We start from the raw sequence: 15,706 nt of genomic DNA, 5'->3' as shown, positions 1-15,706 counted from the left end.
GGTTTCCTTTAATAGGCTATTTTTCGGTCCAATGTCTATCTACAGTACAACTGTGCCTGGCGCTGGTTAAATGTTTAATTTTGGAACACTGTTGGAAGCAAATTTAAATAAAGCTGTGGCCTTGCCCTTTCCAACTTAACGCGGACGTTCACCCTCTTCCACTACTTCCCTTCACTCCACTCCACTCCTCTTTTCATCCTCTGTAAGTAGTGCACGTTTTTTTTTTTTCTAAAAATGTCCAGCCCAGCCTCCCCATGCACATCAGTCGCCTTAGGGGAATGATGTGCAGACTACCCGTTGTGCCTCCCGGGATATGCATGTCACAAATCCCAGGAGGCATAGCCTTCCATTCAGAAAATGAGAAAGGGGCGGGCCTATCGGCGCGTCATCAGGAGGCCCACCCGCTGAACCAGGAAGAGCCGGCGGGCCTCTCGATGACATCGGAATGAACATGCTGGCACAGGACAGAGCACTGCTCGGGGATTATAAGATCTCAGCGTGACATCGCTGGATCCGCTGGGTGGCTGAGTATCTGATACCTGCAGATACCACCTTAAGGTAAGGGGGTAGCAGGTGCAGATCCACTTTAACCTGTCTTGTGTCATTTACTGGGCAAAGTTATTGGTCAATATGATTGTCTTATGGCTTCAAGCCTATGCTCCTCAGCAGTCATGTAACAGAGACATATCACATATATACAAAGTGACCACTCTTGTGGCAGACAGTAGGGTTCTTCAGTCTCAAAATACTGTAGCTGCTGACCGAATAAAAAAGACACTTACCTGTCCAGGGATCCAGCACTGTCCTCACCTGGGCCAGTTCTTCGCCGGTCTTCAGGTCCCCAACGCTGCCATGCTAACTGTGGGAAGCCGTCTGACTTCTTGAGGCTTCATAGCCAGCTCCCCACCGCACATACAGGAGCCGCACTGCACCCTGTGTATAGTCCCGCAGCCAACCACATTTTTGTTTGTGGACACTGCTGTGTGTATGTCTCCATTTATTCCTGCAATGCTACCTTTTAGATGCGTACAAAACTATACACTGTATGTATTTAAACATAGCATTTTGGACACCTGTGTAAATGGGCCCCAACAGGGACTATCAAACTGAATTCTATTTGAGCTTAACATTAATTAAGACGCGGTTTATAGCAATACCCTAAAAGCCTTTCCACTGAGACATTTATTTATTTTATTTATTTCAGGTACTTATATAGCGCCATCAATTTACACAGCACTTTACATATACATTGTACATTCACATCAGTCCCTACCCTCAAGGAGCTTACAATCTAAGGTCCCTAACTCACATTCATACATACTAGGGACAATTTAGACAGGATCCAATTAACCTACCAGCATGTCTTTGGAGTGTGGGAGGAAACCGGAGTACCCGGAGGAAACCCACGCAGACACAGGGAGAACATGCAAACTCCAGGCAGGTAGTCTCATGGTTGGGATTCAAACCAGCAACCCTTCTTACTGCTAGGCGAAAAGTGCTATCCACTACACCACTGTGCCACCCTGTCATAAATAAAGTTAAAAAACGCTTTAAATAATACACCGACTCCAGCAAGGTTGAATTAGAAAAGAGTTCCATACATAATGTGCTGTAATTCTACATTTAAAATACTATTTTAGATCAGCCTTTTGCCAACTATGGAAATACATTCTAAAAAAGGATGAGGAACACAAAACTTCCACTTCTAGGAAACAAAATGCAAGGCCTTTCCTCGATGATAACCTTGGAATTCTAGACATGATACGGATACAAGGTCTGTGTACATCGCTTGGAGACAGAAGAATATTGCAGCAGTCATTTCTAAACAGAACACCTGTTCCAAGATTGACATGGAATGCTACAACATCGAAGACCTAACTACGCTACAGTATATGTCTATTCTGTTAGACCCCTGAGGAGTTTTTCCAAGCGCTTTGGCGTTAAAACACGCGACTGAAAAGATCTGTGATCTGTGATCTTGCAGAACATGGTGAACTGACTCAAGGGCTGGTCAGCAGACACCTTCAAAAACCTGCAGGCATCCTCATTGACTTTCAGGGACGTCATCCCAGGAACCCCAATATCCAGGACACTTTATTAAAATGACATTAAAGCAGTATTAAACTAAAAAGCAAACATTTTATTGCAGCTTACCAAATATTAGATGTGATGGCTGCATTAGTTTCCTTTTTGAGGCTTTTCTTCTATTTTCATTTAGTGACCCAGCCAGCAAGTCTGTCGATTTTCAAAAACACAAGCTCTCCAGAAGAAGGTCTCAGTTTACATGGATGAGACAAACTGCTTAACACTGGCAGGGGTGATTAAAATGATCAGCTTATATTTATTCATGCAAATCCTTTATCCCAAAAAGGAAAAAAACGCTTATAAAAGGTGCGAGTTGTAGATTGGCTTGAATTTTTGAATTTGTTAGTGTATTTAAATCTGTTAATACATTTAACACTACTCCCCCCCCCCCCCGACTGACAATGCTGCTGTCTGTCTGATGTGCCTCCTGTGCTCTTTCCTCCAGAGTTGTGTCTCACTAATACCGAAGATGCATTACTGGCCAGATCACAAGGTGAAAACAGAGAAAAAAGCCAAAGAAAATAAAACTGATGCAACCACCACATCTAATGATTGGTAAGCTATAATAGAATACATTTTTTGTTTTGGGTTTAATAACTTTTTAAAGTCTTCTTTTTTTCCCCCATAAAACTTACATGTATTGGTGTTTTTTCCTCCTCTGCGTTTACTTTTGAAATTTTTGTGCTGCACTGACACACCTTTTCAATCTATGGGGGGGAGATTTACTAAGATTGGAGAGTGCAAAATCTGGTGCAGCTCTGCACAGAAATCAATCAGCTTCTGTTCACACTGAACGCAGGTTTGAAATTTTGATTTCAAACCTGCATTTCAGTGCGGGTTCAAGGGGGTGATTTGAAAGATATCTGTGCGGGTTCATGCACAGATGTCTATTGAAATCGCCCTCGAAGTCGCCAAAAGTAGTCCAAAAACTACTTTTGGAAATCAGTGCGGCGCCACAAGGTCGGTGTCGCACCGATTGGGTCAGTGCCGTTGTCGGTAATAGGCTGCGATTTGGCATGAGATTTAACAAGCTGAAGACGCCGATTGGCTACCATGCACAGCTGCACCAGATTCTGAGTGCTCCAGCATTAGTAAATCTCCCCCACATGTTCTCCCTGTGCTACCGGGACTTATGCAGTCCCATAGGAGACCCCACTATGTCCTGCTCCGTACTACAACTGTTCATGCAGAGTTCTGAGCGTCACACACACAGGCAGTGTCGGGGATGCAGAGATGCTGCCAGTCACTGCTGTGGAGGAGAAGTGTGGCTTTTATTGTGTGTGTCCCTCTCGGGCTGCCTGTGTGCGCTGTGCTCAGAACACTACATGTAAAGTTTCAGTACAGAACAGGAGCATGCACATGGAGGGGACTGCTAGGGGACCCCCTGGCACAATGAGACCATACAGAATGGGGAGTGTGTCAGCACAGCTGGGGGACACTTTCAAAAGTAAAACATGGAGATTTATTTTATTTCTATTTTTTTTTGTTTTGTAGAAAAAACAGCAAATAATGTATATGTATGTGATGATATTATCATCATTACCGTTTGTTTGCAATGTCTGCACTCTGGCTGGCCTGGTTCACACTAGTGTGATTTCAGGTAGGACCTGGGTCGCACAGAATCGCACATAAAAATCACATAATTTTCAATAGCGCCCATTCACATCAATGCAACTCCATGCGGTGCAACTTTGGAAAAGGTTCTTGTATTATTCTGGTGCAAAATACAGTGTGAATGGCAACATAGAATATGCAAGCCACACCCAAAAAGCAACCAAAGTCGCAATATATAACTGCGCTGAAAATCGTGTCAAAAATTGCATCTCAAAGTAGTGTGAACTGAGCCTTACCCAGCACATACCCAGGATATCCATCAACATAAAAGGTATGGGGGGGGGGGGGGGAATGCATTGACAATTCCAAGCAGATTATATAAAGACAAAGAGAAAAGTATAGAGTACCCATACACCATGGGCAGCACAGTGGCTAAGTGGTTAGCACTTCCGTCTAGCAGCACTAGGGTCATCAGTTCAAATCCCAACTGGAGTTTGCATGTTCTGCCCGAGTTTCCTCTGGTACTCGGGTTTCCTCTCACTCCAAAAGACCTGCTTGTAGGTAATTGGCTCCTGTCTAAATTGGCCCTGGTATGTGTATGTATGAATGTGAGTTAGGGACCTTAGATTGTAAGCTCCTTGCCGGCAGGGACTGATGTGACTGTATAATATAAAGTGCTGCGTAATTGACAGTGCTATATAAAGTACCTGTAATTATATTAGGCTGGGTTCACACTATTGCAAACAATTCGCAATAGCGAGAGAATCTGACCGGCCCTCTATGGAGCCAGTTCACACATCTGATGTGGCTCCGGGGAAAATTTGTACAGGAGCCCTGTGCGTCTTTTGGTCTGTTCCAGGTTCAAGGAAATGATGAACCAGGACGCACTGGACCCCTGCTGTGAGCCGCATCGGCATCCAGTGTAAACTGAACCTTAAAGGCCTATTGACCCCTTTCACACTGGGGCGTTTTTCAGGTTTTTGGGCTAAAAAACAGTGCCTGTAAAGCGCCTGAAAAACGCCTCCCCTGCAGTCCCAGTGTAAAAGCCATGATACTGGGGTGCTGCGCTGGCAGGACGTTAAAAAGAAAAAAAAAAAAAAAAAAAAAAGTCCTGCAAGCAGCATTCTTTGGGGCAGTTTGGGAGCGTTGTATACAGAGCTCCCACACCTCCTCTGCCTATTGCAATGAATGGGCAGTGCTTCCGAAGTGCCCGAAAAGCGTTTTGGAATTTTTAAAAGCGCCCCACTAGCGGCCAAAAAGCACCGCTTAAACAGCGGTAAAGCGCCGCTAAAACGAGTGGCACTTTACCACTAACGCACTGGCGGCCCCAGTGTGAAAAGGGTCTTACTGAACGACAAAAGATATAAAGGCAAATTCGTTTTATTCTCCCATGGATCTCTTATGTGGATGGGATAAGCCTCCATCACAACCTCCATCTGTAACCTCAAACTTAAAATTAGAGCAACTGCCAAACCGTCCTCCTATCACATTATCGGAGTCCAAACACCAGTGTTGCTTTGGCTTTCAGTATGAGTTGTCTGTTAAGCAGTCATATGTGTGAGAACGTCATCTACAATTATTGGAACGAAGGCTCTATTCACGACACTGCTCTCTGATGTGGTTTACATGTGCTGCTGAGCTCTTACATATGCATTACAAGCAAGAATAGTTCTTTTTATGCAAGGACTAATATCTGCACAGACATAGGGTGTCAGTTGCTACAACTGTTTATGCACAGATCTGTAGAACTGTTCCTACCCCCATTATCTATGCAATACTACAATACACTTCTACTGTCTTGTCTACAGTTACAGAAATCTACATATAAAGTTTATTGGAGTTCATTTGATAAAAGCAGATCTCATGTTTTTTTATTACAGGTATTTTTATAGCACCTACAATTTATGCAGAGTTTTACATATTGTACATTCACATCAGTCCCTGCCCTCAATTAGCTTACAATCTAAGAACCCTATCTCACATTCATACATACTAGGGACAATTTTAGACATGTTCCAATTAACCTACCAGACCAGTACCAGGAGTGTGGGAGGAAACAGAAGTAATTTATGCAAGCACGTGGAGAACATGCAAACCCCATGCAGATAATTGTCCTGACCAGGCCTCAAACGGTGATCCCAACACTTCAAGGCAGAAGTGATAACCACTAAGACACGGTCCTGCCTTACCAATCCGTTTATTTTCTTCAAGTGTTTGTTACCCTGAGAAAAAAAAAAACCATCACCTAAATACCTGTCTGATCCTGCCTGGTTCTGCCCTCCACTCTGTAAACTGACCACAGTTTATCATTACTGCTTGGCCTTCACACCGTGGTCAGTTTACCTGCCTCCGTCATCCGCAGCTCTCCTCTCTGCTCTCCTGTCTTCCTCCTCCTACCCTCCCTGCCTGTCCGCTTCTTCCACTCCACGATCCTCCCCTCCTGCCATCATATCTATAGTATAAGCATGCCATCCCCTCCCCGACACTCACGTGACTCCTCAGAGCAGGCTCTCTTTCTCTCTCTCACGTCAGCAGAAGTTCTCGGCCCCTTCCGCTATAGCTGTCAACCAGGAACAGGAGAGAGCCAAGGAGTCACGTGAGCACTAGGAGACGCTCTAATATAAAAAAGGTACAGATAAGCACCTTTTTTTTAATAGCATAGGCACATAATGTTATTTAACAGAGGGGATGGCATGCTTATACTATAGACCCCGCTTCGTCCAATCAGAGAATGCTTGGTATTCATTGAGCTCCAGCGTTCACAATGCAGCAGGCACGTGCTGATCACGAGACCCAGAAACTAACAGCGATCGCCATAGTAGCGGAGTTTACTACAATGATTTCCAGCTTATATGGGGATTGGCCAGGTATGGTATACTATATTCCAAAAGTATTGTGACAGCTGCCTTTATACGCACATGAATTTTAATGGCATCCCAGTCTTAGTCCGTAGGGTTCAATATTGAGTTGGCCCACCCTTTGCAGCTATAGGAGCTTCAACTGGTCTGGGAAGGCGATCCACAAGGTTTAGGAGTGTGTCTATGAAAAGGTTTTACCATTCTTCCAGAAGCGCATTTGTGTGGTCAGGCACTGATGTGGACGAGAAGGCCTGGCTCGCAGTCTCCGCTCTAATTCTTTCCAAAGGTGTTCTATCGGGTTGAGGTCAGGACTCTGTGCAGGCCAGTAAAGTTTCTCCACCCCAAACTCGCTCATCCATGTCTTTATGGACCTTGCTTTGTGCACTGGTGAGCAGTCATGTTGGAACACAACTGCTTTGTGGGAACAGTTGGCTATCCCCAACTGTTCTCACAAAGTTTGGAGCATGAAATTGTCCAAAATGTCTTGGTACGCTGACACCTTAAGAGTTTCCTTCACTGGAACTAAGGGGCCCAAGCCCAACCCCTGAAAAACTAACCATACCATAATTCCCCCGCCACCAAATGATTTGGACCAGTGCACAAAGCAAGGTCCATAAAGACATGGAGGAGTGAGTTTGGGGTGGAGGAACTAGAACACTTTTGGGATGAATTAGAGCGGAGACTGCAAGCCAGGCCTTCTTGTCCACATCAGTGCCTGACCTCACAAATGCGCTTCTGGAAGAATGGTCAAACATTCCCATAGACACACTCCTAAACCTTATGGACACCCTTTCCAGAAGAGTTGAAGCTGTTATAGCTGCAAAGGGTGGGTCAGTTCAATATTGAACCCTACAGACTAAGACTGGGATGCCATTAAAGTTCATGTGCGTGTAAAGGCAAACAAAGATTGGGGGGGGGGGGGGGGGGCACACCCTAAAACATACATTTCTAAGGTTGGTGCTGCTAAAAAGACCAATATACGAATTGAACCGTATAAGTAGTGCACACACATACACAAAAAAAAAAAAAAAAAAAAAGGTTGCTTTTCAAATCTTGCAAGGCTACTTAAAAACATCTGCTCTTAATGAGTAAATATGGGGAATCAGTTGTGTAAAGGCAGGCGTCCCAATACATTTGACAATATATAGTGTATATACCAGTGGTTTCCAAACTGCGGCCTGGGGGGCGAATGCAACCCTTGGCTTGCTTTCATTGGGCCCTAGGGGCATTATTCCCCACACTGTCAGCAACAGTGAGGCATAGTTCCTGCCAATCATAGCGATAATGGGGCACTATTCCTCTCAATGACGGCACACCATTCCCCCCATTGATACTAATGATGGGGCACTATTCCCCCCATTGATACCAATGATGGGGCACTATTCCTCCAATTGGTGCCAGTGATAGGGGTACTATTCCTCCCACTGATACCAATGATGGGGCACTATTCCTCCCATTGATACCAATGATGGGGCACTATTCCTCCCATTGATACCAATGATGGGGCACTATTCCTCCCACTGACACCAATGATGGGGCACTATTACTCCCCTTAATGCAAATGATGGGGTATTATTTACTCCCACTGATGCCAGGACATTTTTTACTCCTACTGGCCATAATCCAGGCCCCCACTAAAGCTTAAAGGACAGTAAACTTGTTGGGAAAGTTTGGAGACCCCTGGTATATATGTAGCTACTATGATCCATGGTGGACTATGCAAAAATAGCCATAGCTGGATTAAGTAAGAGCTATGCAGTTATAAAGGGGTTGTAGGAGGACGGCCACGATATTAAAGTGGAGGGCCTCCCTGAAAAAAAAAAAAAAAAGAATTCACCAAAAATCCTAAAAAAAAAAAAAAAAAAATTTTTTTAAAAAACATTTGAAAAAAAAAAAAAAAAAAAAAAAATTTTAAAATTACCTAAACCCTTGTTGCTAGGCAGTCTTCCTAATCTGCCTCTTCCTTTTCCGCGGAGTGTTCTGCTCCTCGGTGAGCGGACCCGTTGTCTTCTGGGAACTGTGTGTGTTGCCAGAACACCACGGGGCCATTCACAGAGCGCCGCGCCGCTCGCGCAGTAGGAAACTGGCAGTGAAGCCGCAAGGCTCCACTGCCCGTTTCCCTTAGTTAGGATGGCGGTGCCGGGACCCGAGGGACGGGTCGGCCTCAGGCGGCCGACATCATGGGCACCCAGGACAGGTAAGTACTTAAAGTCAGAAGCTACAGTGTTTGTAGCTGCTGACTTTTAATTTTTTTTTTTTTTTTTTTTTAAGGCCGGAATCCTGCTTTAAAGACCTGCCCTTTAGTCCTCCACTATACAAGCACAAACCTAAAACTAAATACAGGAGCATTAGAGAAAGTCGGAGCAGGTAGGTGAGAGGTTAGTTTGTATATTCTAGACGCAGCGGAGGGAAATGCTGAAAACAATGCAGGCTAAAATTAGAAACTGCCGATCTACTTCAACTTCTCAGACACCAACTGTACAGGGAAGAGGGCTCCACATCCTGTAAGCAGATTTGTAGCACCAGAACATGAGCACACAGAGATAACCAGATCACTTTCCTTTACAAATCAGCAAGGCCAGACACTGCCAACCAGAAAAGAAAAACAAAAGCTTTGCACTCCAATATAAAGCAATCCTTAAAATATCAAAGTTTAAAGCCAGCTATACGTGAAATCATAATCAATTGTAGATTGATCTGAAAGGTGCAAATCTTTCCTCAAAATGATTGTTAGATTTAAAAGACATTTTTTACATGTATGGCCCATCAGTCGTGTACCTAAATCGCATCTACACCCAAAAACAAAAATTATATAGCACCTAACCAGTGTTTAGATGGAGGAGCAGCTTTCCTTTTTTTTTTTTCAAGGTTTTTCTTTCAACTAAAAACACACTCCCTGTCCTAGGGTGGCTACGCTCACTCCAGAGTATACATGGAGGGAGTCGCTGTTACCCAGGCCTGGATTTCAAACATGCTTGCCTTTGTTAATCTCCATTACATGACTAGGGATATTGGGAGTAGCAGGGGGTATTTTCTGTACTTGCTGAAAATGATCTTAGCTTTAAAAATGAAAAAAAAAAAAAAAATCTAGCCAACACATCCAAGGCTCCGTTCACACTAAATAGGGGCGACAAAGTGCGCACACTTTTTTTGGTATTCCTGTGCAATAGGTTTAGGATAGCCCATTCATTTCATAGGCTTCTCTAAGGTGCTAGTACCATTTTAAAACTTGATGCACCAAAATGCATGATACTGCCTAGAACTGCACAATTAATTGTTAAAAAATAAAAAAAAATTGCGATCTCGATTCAACCGCCCTCACGATCTTAATCCAACATTTCCCCAATTCTATGTAACAAGTGAAGAGCCGTTCTCTGCTCAGAGCTGTCGAAAAATAAAAAAAGCTGGCGAATGTTAAATCAACATTCCTCAGTGCTGGGAGATAAAGAGAAACATTGTAACATTTTATTCTTTTAGATCAAAGATAAGAACTTCTGTCTGTAAATGAGGTCAGTTTAACCACCTAAAGACTTAGGCCTCTTTCACACGGGACAGATCAGTCATGATCCGCCCCGTGAACACACGCTGGCTCAGCGGGGATCGCTCCGCCGATCCCCGCTGAGCAGGAAGATGACAGGTGCATCGCTGCACGCTGTGCAGCGATGCACCTGTCAGAGCGCCGCTCTCCCCTATGAGGGGATCGGATGATGACGGTCCGTAGTGTCCGTCGTCATCCGATCCGATCCGAAAACGGAGGGAAAAGTAGGTTTTTCCTCCGTTACACTTTTCGGATCGGAGCGGGGTCGGATGTCAGCGGACATGTCACCGCTGACATCCGACGCTCCATAGGGATGACTGTATGTCCGTTTTTCATCCGAAAACGGATGGATGAAAAACGGACATACGGATCCCCGTGTGAAAGAGGCCTAAGACCTCTTTCACACTGAGGCCACGCCAAGTTAGCAGTAAAGCGCCACTATTTTTAGCTGCCCTTTTTGGCACCTAGCGCTTTTAATCCCCGCTAGTGGCCGAAGAAAAGGTTAAAGGGGTTATAAAGGTAAAAGTTTTTTTCACCTTAATGCATTATATGCATTAAGGTGAAAAAACATCCGACAATACCGGCCACCCCAGCCCCCCCGTTTTACTTACCTGACCCCTCAAAAGTTCTGCGCTCACTCCAGACATCCTCTTCGCCGCTCAGCCGTTGATTGGCTAGAATGGATGGACCGAAAGCAGCGCAGCCATTGGCTCGCGCTGCTGTCAATCACATCCAATGACGCGGCGCGTCGGGGGGCGGGGCTGAGTGATACAGTGAGCGGCTATGGCCGCCATCTGTATCACGGGAGTGCGCCCGCAAGCACTCAACACCATGAGAGGGAGCTCGCATGAAAGTGTTGAGTCCTTGCGGGGGGAGCCGAGACAGCCGCCGAGGGATCCCAGAAGACCAGGTTCGGGGCGACTCTGTGCAAAACGAGCTGCACAGTGGAGGGAAGTATAACATTTTTTTTTTTTTTTTTTTTTTTAAATAACAAAAACAACTTTAGTGATCCTTTAAAACCACTCGTGTTGTGCTGCTTCGGAAAGCGCTGCCCATGCACTCCAAACCGCCCCAAAGATGCTGCTTGCAGACCTGGCAACTACTAAACACACAAAGCTATTCGTGTTCTATGCAGCCTATTATGCCAGGAAAGAAATCCTCAGATGGAAACTGCCTGACCCCCCTACTACAAAAGCATGGCGGGTGCAGGTGAATGCGATACTACCAATGTATAAACTCACATACATGGGTAGGAACTGTCCCCATAAGTTTGAGAAGATATGGGCGGCTTGGGTGGAGGCTAAGCATCTGACGGTTTAACTTTACCCCGAAACAATTGATGGGTAACAGATATGCTGTGCTAATAGAGGGTCGAGGCTACTGGAGTCAGTGGGTGGATTTTGGGCCCACCTCTTCTCACTCCCTTGGTTTTTTGGTGGGAGCCTCTCCCCCCCCCCCCCCTATATAGGGAAAGAAAAGGCTTCTTATATGAGCTGAAACTGAAGGGTGAGATTGTGCTTTCACATGTATGGTTTATTCTTGCATGGATTGTGCCGATTCCCTTGGAGATTGTTACTTCCGTCTGTCCACGGTGTTAGAAGTTTACATACCAAATGATATAAGCCTTTATAAAAACTTACCAGTATAATCTGTAGACCCCGTTTTGCTATACTCCTGACTAAAATGTATGACTTGCATTTTCAAGTGTAATGTATAATACATTTAATAAACATTACCTGTGTTAAAAAAAAAAAAAAAAAGATGCTGCTTGCAGGACTTTTTGTAAAGTCCAGCAAGCGCACTTGGGTGGCATGGGAGGCGTTTTTTTCAGGTGCTATTTTTAGCACTAAAATGCCTGAAAAACGCCTTCAGTGTGAAAGGGGTCTAAGCCTTTTTCTGACACTTGTTTAAAATCTGTATTTTCTGCTAGAAAATAATTTAGCCCCCCCTATATATATTTTAGCAGAGACCCTGGAGAATAAAATGGCGGTTGTTGCAATATTTTATATCACACTGTATTTGTGCAGCAGTCTTCCAAACTCTTCAATGAATTAAAAAAAAAAAAATAAACTAAAAACAATAAAGTTAGCCCAATTTTTTTGTATAATGCGAAAAATGATGTTATGCCATTAATTGAGAGAGAATCGTGATCTTTATTCTAAGCAAAAAAAATTGTGATTCTCATTTTACCTAGAATCTTGCAGCTCTAATACTACGTTACCATGTGTTTTGGTGCAGGGCTTTGCAAGATGTGCAATTTTGTCATATAGAAATAATGTAACCGCCGTACTTCCGAATATGTGCATTGCGGAAAAGCACGCGATTTTGCATGTGTAATGTACTGGTGTAAATCTTTAGCAGAATCCAATGAAAAATCTACACGTGAATGTTTGTAGCAGATTGTACAAGAACATGAAAGATTTTTTTTCCAGTGCACTGCTCTGTAGGTCTATATGAATATCTAGCAGGCACCAAGATTTTGACGTGATCTAACATCTCAATAAAAAAAAAGTGAAACTTCACCATATTTACTAAAGTTAAGGGAAAATTCCCTTGCAAAGTGATAATTCCATCGCAAAGTGAAAACCTATTTGCCTTTAGTAAACCAACCCAATTATATACCATTTTAGTAAGTATAGTATCCCATTTTAGCAAGAGCAGAATTTCTCCATGGTATCAAACGACCTACTCATTAAAAAATAGATTCATTAGCAATGTACAGCTGCAGTCTGCCAGATTTAGGGTGTTCCTGGCAAACCACATAAAGGGGAAATCCTTACCTTTATGGTCCATTCACACTTCTGCTTATGCATTGTAATATCTGTATCTTTCAAGCGTTACAAAGCAACTGAAGTGTGGTTCAGCCTATATCTTTATCAACATTTACTGTATGAAGTCAGGGGAATTCAATAAAGCCCTAACAACACTTTTCTGGAAGTGTGGCCCTTTAAAATGGCCCGTGTGAGATTCAAAAATTGCGACATTTGTCATGTGGAGGCACCTTCAGAATTCTAAAGAGTGACTTAGACAATCTATACATTCCCCAATGAACAATATATTCCAAGTGAATCAAAAAACAGAAGGCATTTCAAATCTTACAGTTAAAATTCCTTTAAGAGAAGCCACAGCATCAGTAACAAAAAATAAAATAAAAAATTGGTCCCTGCCACCATGCTGCTGAGAAGGACCTTTGCTCACTGTTTGGAAGCCGCGATCTCACTGCAGAGGTCTGATACACACCTTGGTAAATGCAACAGATAACTCTGCAAATTGGAAAAGCTCATGTTCCCCAATGACTGAAGTGTCAAGTGAAGCTCTGACTTAGCAGAGAGAGTGTGGGACCTATGCAGGGAGACCACTGCTTTCACATGGAGAGCAAGGGTGTAATTTCAGCATGCTGGTAGGGAACAGGCATGTCTATTCTGGCTAAACCTGCTTTCTAAAGAAACGGAACTGAAGACTTAACACCTTTTTCATGCATCTAGCTAATTTAGGCCCCTTTCACACTTATGCGACCTGAAAGTCACACGATTTTGCCGCGAGGTTGCTGCGACTTTAAGCAACGCCTGTGTAATCTTCTAGGTCTAGGAAACTCAAGTTGCTTCAAAGTTGGTCCAAAGTAGTGCAGGGACTACTTTGAAGTCACACAGATATGAATGGTACTCACTGGAAATCATGGGGTACAACTTGTCATGCAACTTTGCAGTCCCAAGTCGCAGGACAAGTCACACAAGTGTGAAAAAGGGGCCTTAAACTAAAAATTCAGATAAGCTCAAAAGTATGTATTCAAGACTTCTCTCCCCCCCCCCCCATTTTTCGCTGACGAGACTGTGTTCATGGCCGCCCTCTCTCTCTTCTGCTCTAGGGTGACCCTGAGTCTTTGGACTTAGGGCCTATATCTTTTGTTGGTAGGCGGCCACTGTTGCTGGACTCCAAAGTTTCCCTTTTCTGTACCTTTCTGCAGATAGCTCACCCCAACCAGTGCCGGGAGTGTCCAATAGACCAGTACACGCATTACCCTTTGCTGTAAATCAGTGCATCTGCAACCTGGGCCCCTGTTAGATGACCCTTAGTGACCTTTGGTTTAACCCACTAGGTCGTCCAGTTGACACAGTTATTATTTATAGGCCTCATGTACACTGGACATAAAATAACGTTAAAAAAAAACGCCAGTAGCTTTGCAGTGAGTTTTTCAACAGGTTTTGCAATAGCGTTTTTCTTCTTTTTGAATATATATATATATATATATATATATATATATATATATATATATATATATATATATATATATATATATATATATATATATATATATATATATATATATATATATATTCAAAAAGAAGAAAAGCGGAAAAACGCTATTGCAAAACCTATATATATACATACATACACACACATTTATCAGAGTTTGACGTTAGAGCGTTTATACAGCTGAAAAACTTCTCTTTAGAACCCACTATTTTTTTTTTTTTAAAGCCCAAAAACTGATAATAACAGCCTATGTGTGCATGGACACATAGGATAACATGATGGGGAGTTTATTGACTGTAGAAAAAAAAAAAAAGTCTGAAGCCAAAAAACAGTTGCTGTAAAATGGTCCAGTGTGCATGAGGCCTTAAAAGTTCTTTGATCAGACTTCCCCCAACCCACACCTTTTTGCTATGTCCATTGTGCGGTACCCCTTCGTGGGTGAATGTTTGTCAAAATGTTATGCTTATTACAATAAAAATTATTGTACCAGGAAAAAAAAAAAAAAGTACCCCTGTATTGGCCAAAATGGATAATAAGATAACCGATATGTGTAGGCATCAAGGTGGCAGACTTGCCTTTAATTATACCCTTGCTGACAGTGCCACCAGTCAGTCTTTGGAAAGTCTAGACCAGTGATGGCGAACCTTGGCACCCCAGATGTTTTAGAACTACATTTCCAATGATGCTCAACTACATTGCAGAGTGCATGAGCATCATGGGAAATGTAGTTCCAAAACATCTGGGGTGCCAAGGTTCGCCATCACTGGTCTAGACTCAGCTGTGCACTCCTGGATGTAAAAGGGGGGGGGGGGGGTTGGGGACTCTGCCAGGCACTTCTAGATGTAAGAGGGGGATGCTAATGGGCCCTCCTGGATGTAAAGGGGGGAAACTTCAGTGATTTCCAGCTTCCAGCAGTATTGATCAGGTATGTCATGTACATAGTTACATTAGTCCAAGCTAGACGCATGTAACTATGTATAAAATGCCGATGCCTGGATTTATTCTTTAAAACGAAGTTCCACCCAAATATGCAACTTCCGCTTTAAGTGCAGGTGACCCCCTGACATGCCACATTTGGCATGTCATTTTTTTTCCTCCCTGGCGCTGAAAGGAAGATCACCTCCCTACAATCTTCTGGGACATGTCACAGGTCCAAGAAGATTGCCTGGCCAATCACAGCGCAGCTCCCCAAAGCCTAGTGCGTTCACAGCCGGGCGCCCACAGTTACAATGCCGGCACCACGGAGAGGAGCAAGGCTTCGTGCGCCCGCCGCATTGCTGGACCGTGGGACAGGTGAGAGTCTGATTATTAAAAGTCAGCAGCTACACTTTTTGTAGCTGCCACCTTTAAAATGGGTAGAACTCCACTTTAAGAGGATGTAAGGTGAAACTTATAAAATGATTTACTTTTATTCATT

General features: G+C 43.6%; 1 protein-coding gene across 1 annotated transcript in view; it reads right to left on the bottom strand.

Moving 5' to 3' along the window:
• Positions 1–15,706, bottom strand: part of KSR1 (kinase suppressor of ras 1) — a 248,440-nt gene that overhangs the window by 209,061 nt on the left and 23,673 nt on the right. The gene's annotated exons all lie outside the window — the stretch shown is intronic.

This window comes from Aquarana catesbeiana, linkage group LG02, assembly GCF_042186555.1.
Source record: "Aquarana catesbeiana isolate 2022-GZ linkage group LG02, ASM4218655v1, whole genome shotgun sequence".
Taxonomy (NCBI): Eukaryota; Metazoa; Chordata; class Amphibia; order Anura; family Ranidae; genus Aquarana; species Aquarana catesbeiana.
This window is presented reverse-complemented; position numbering and strand designations above follow the sequence as displayed.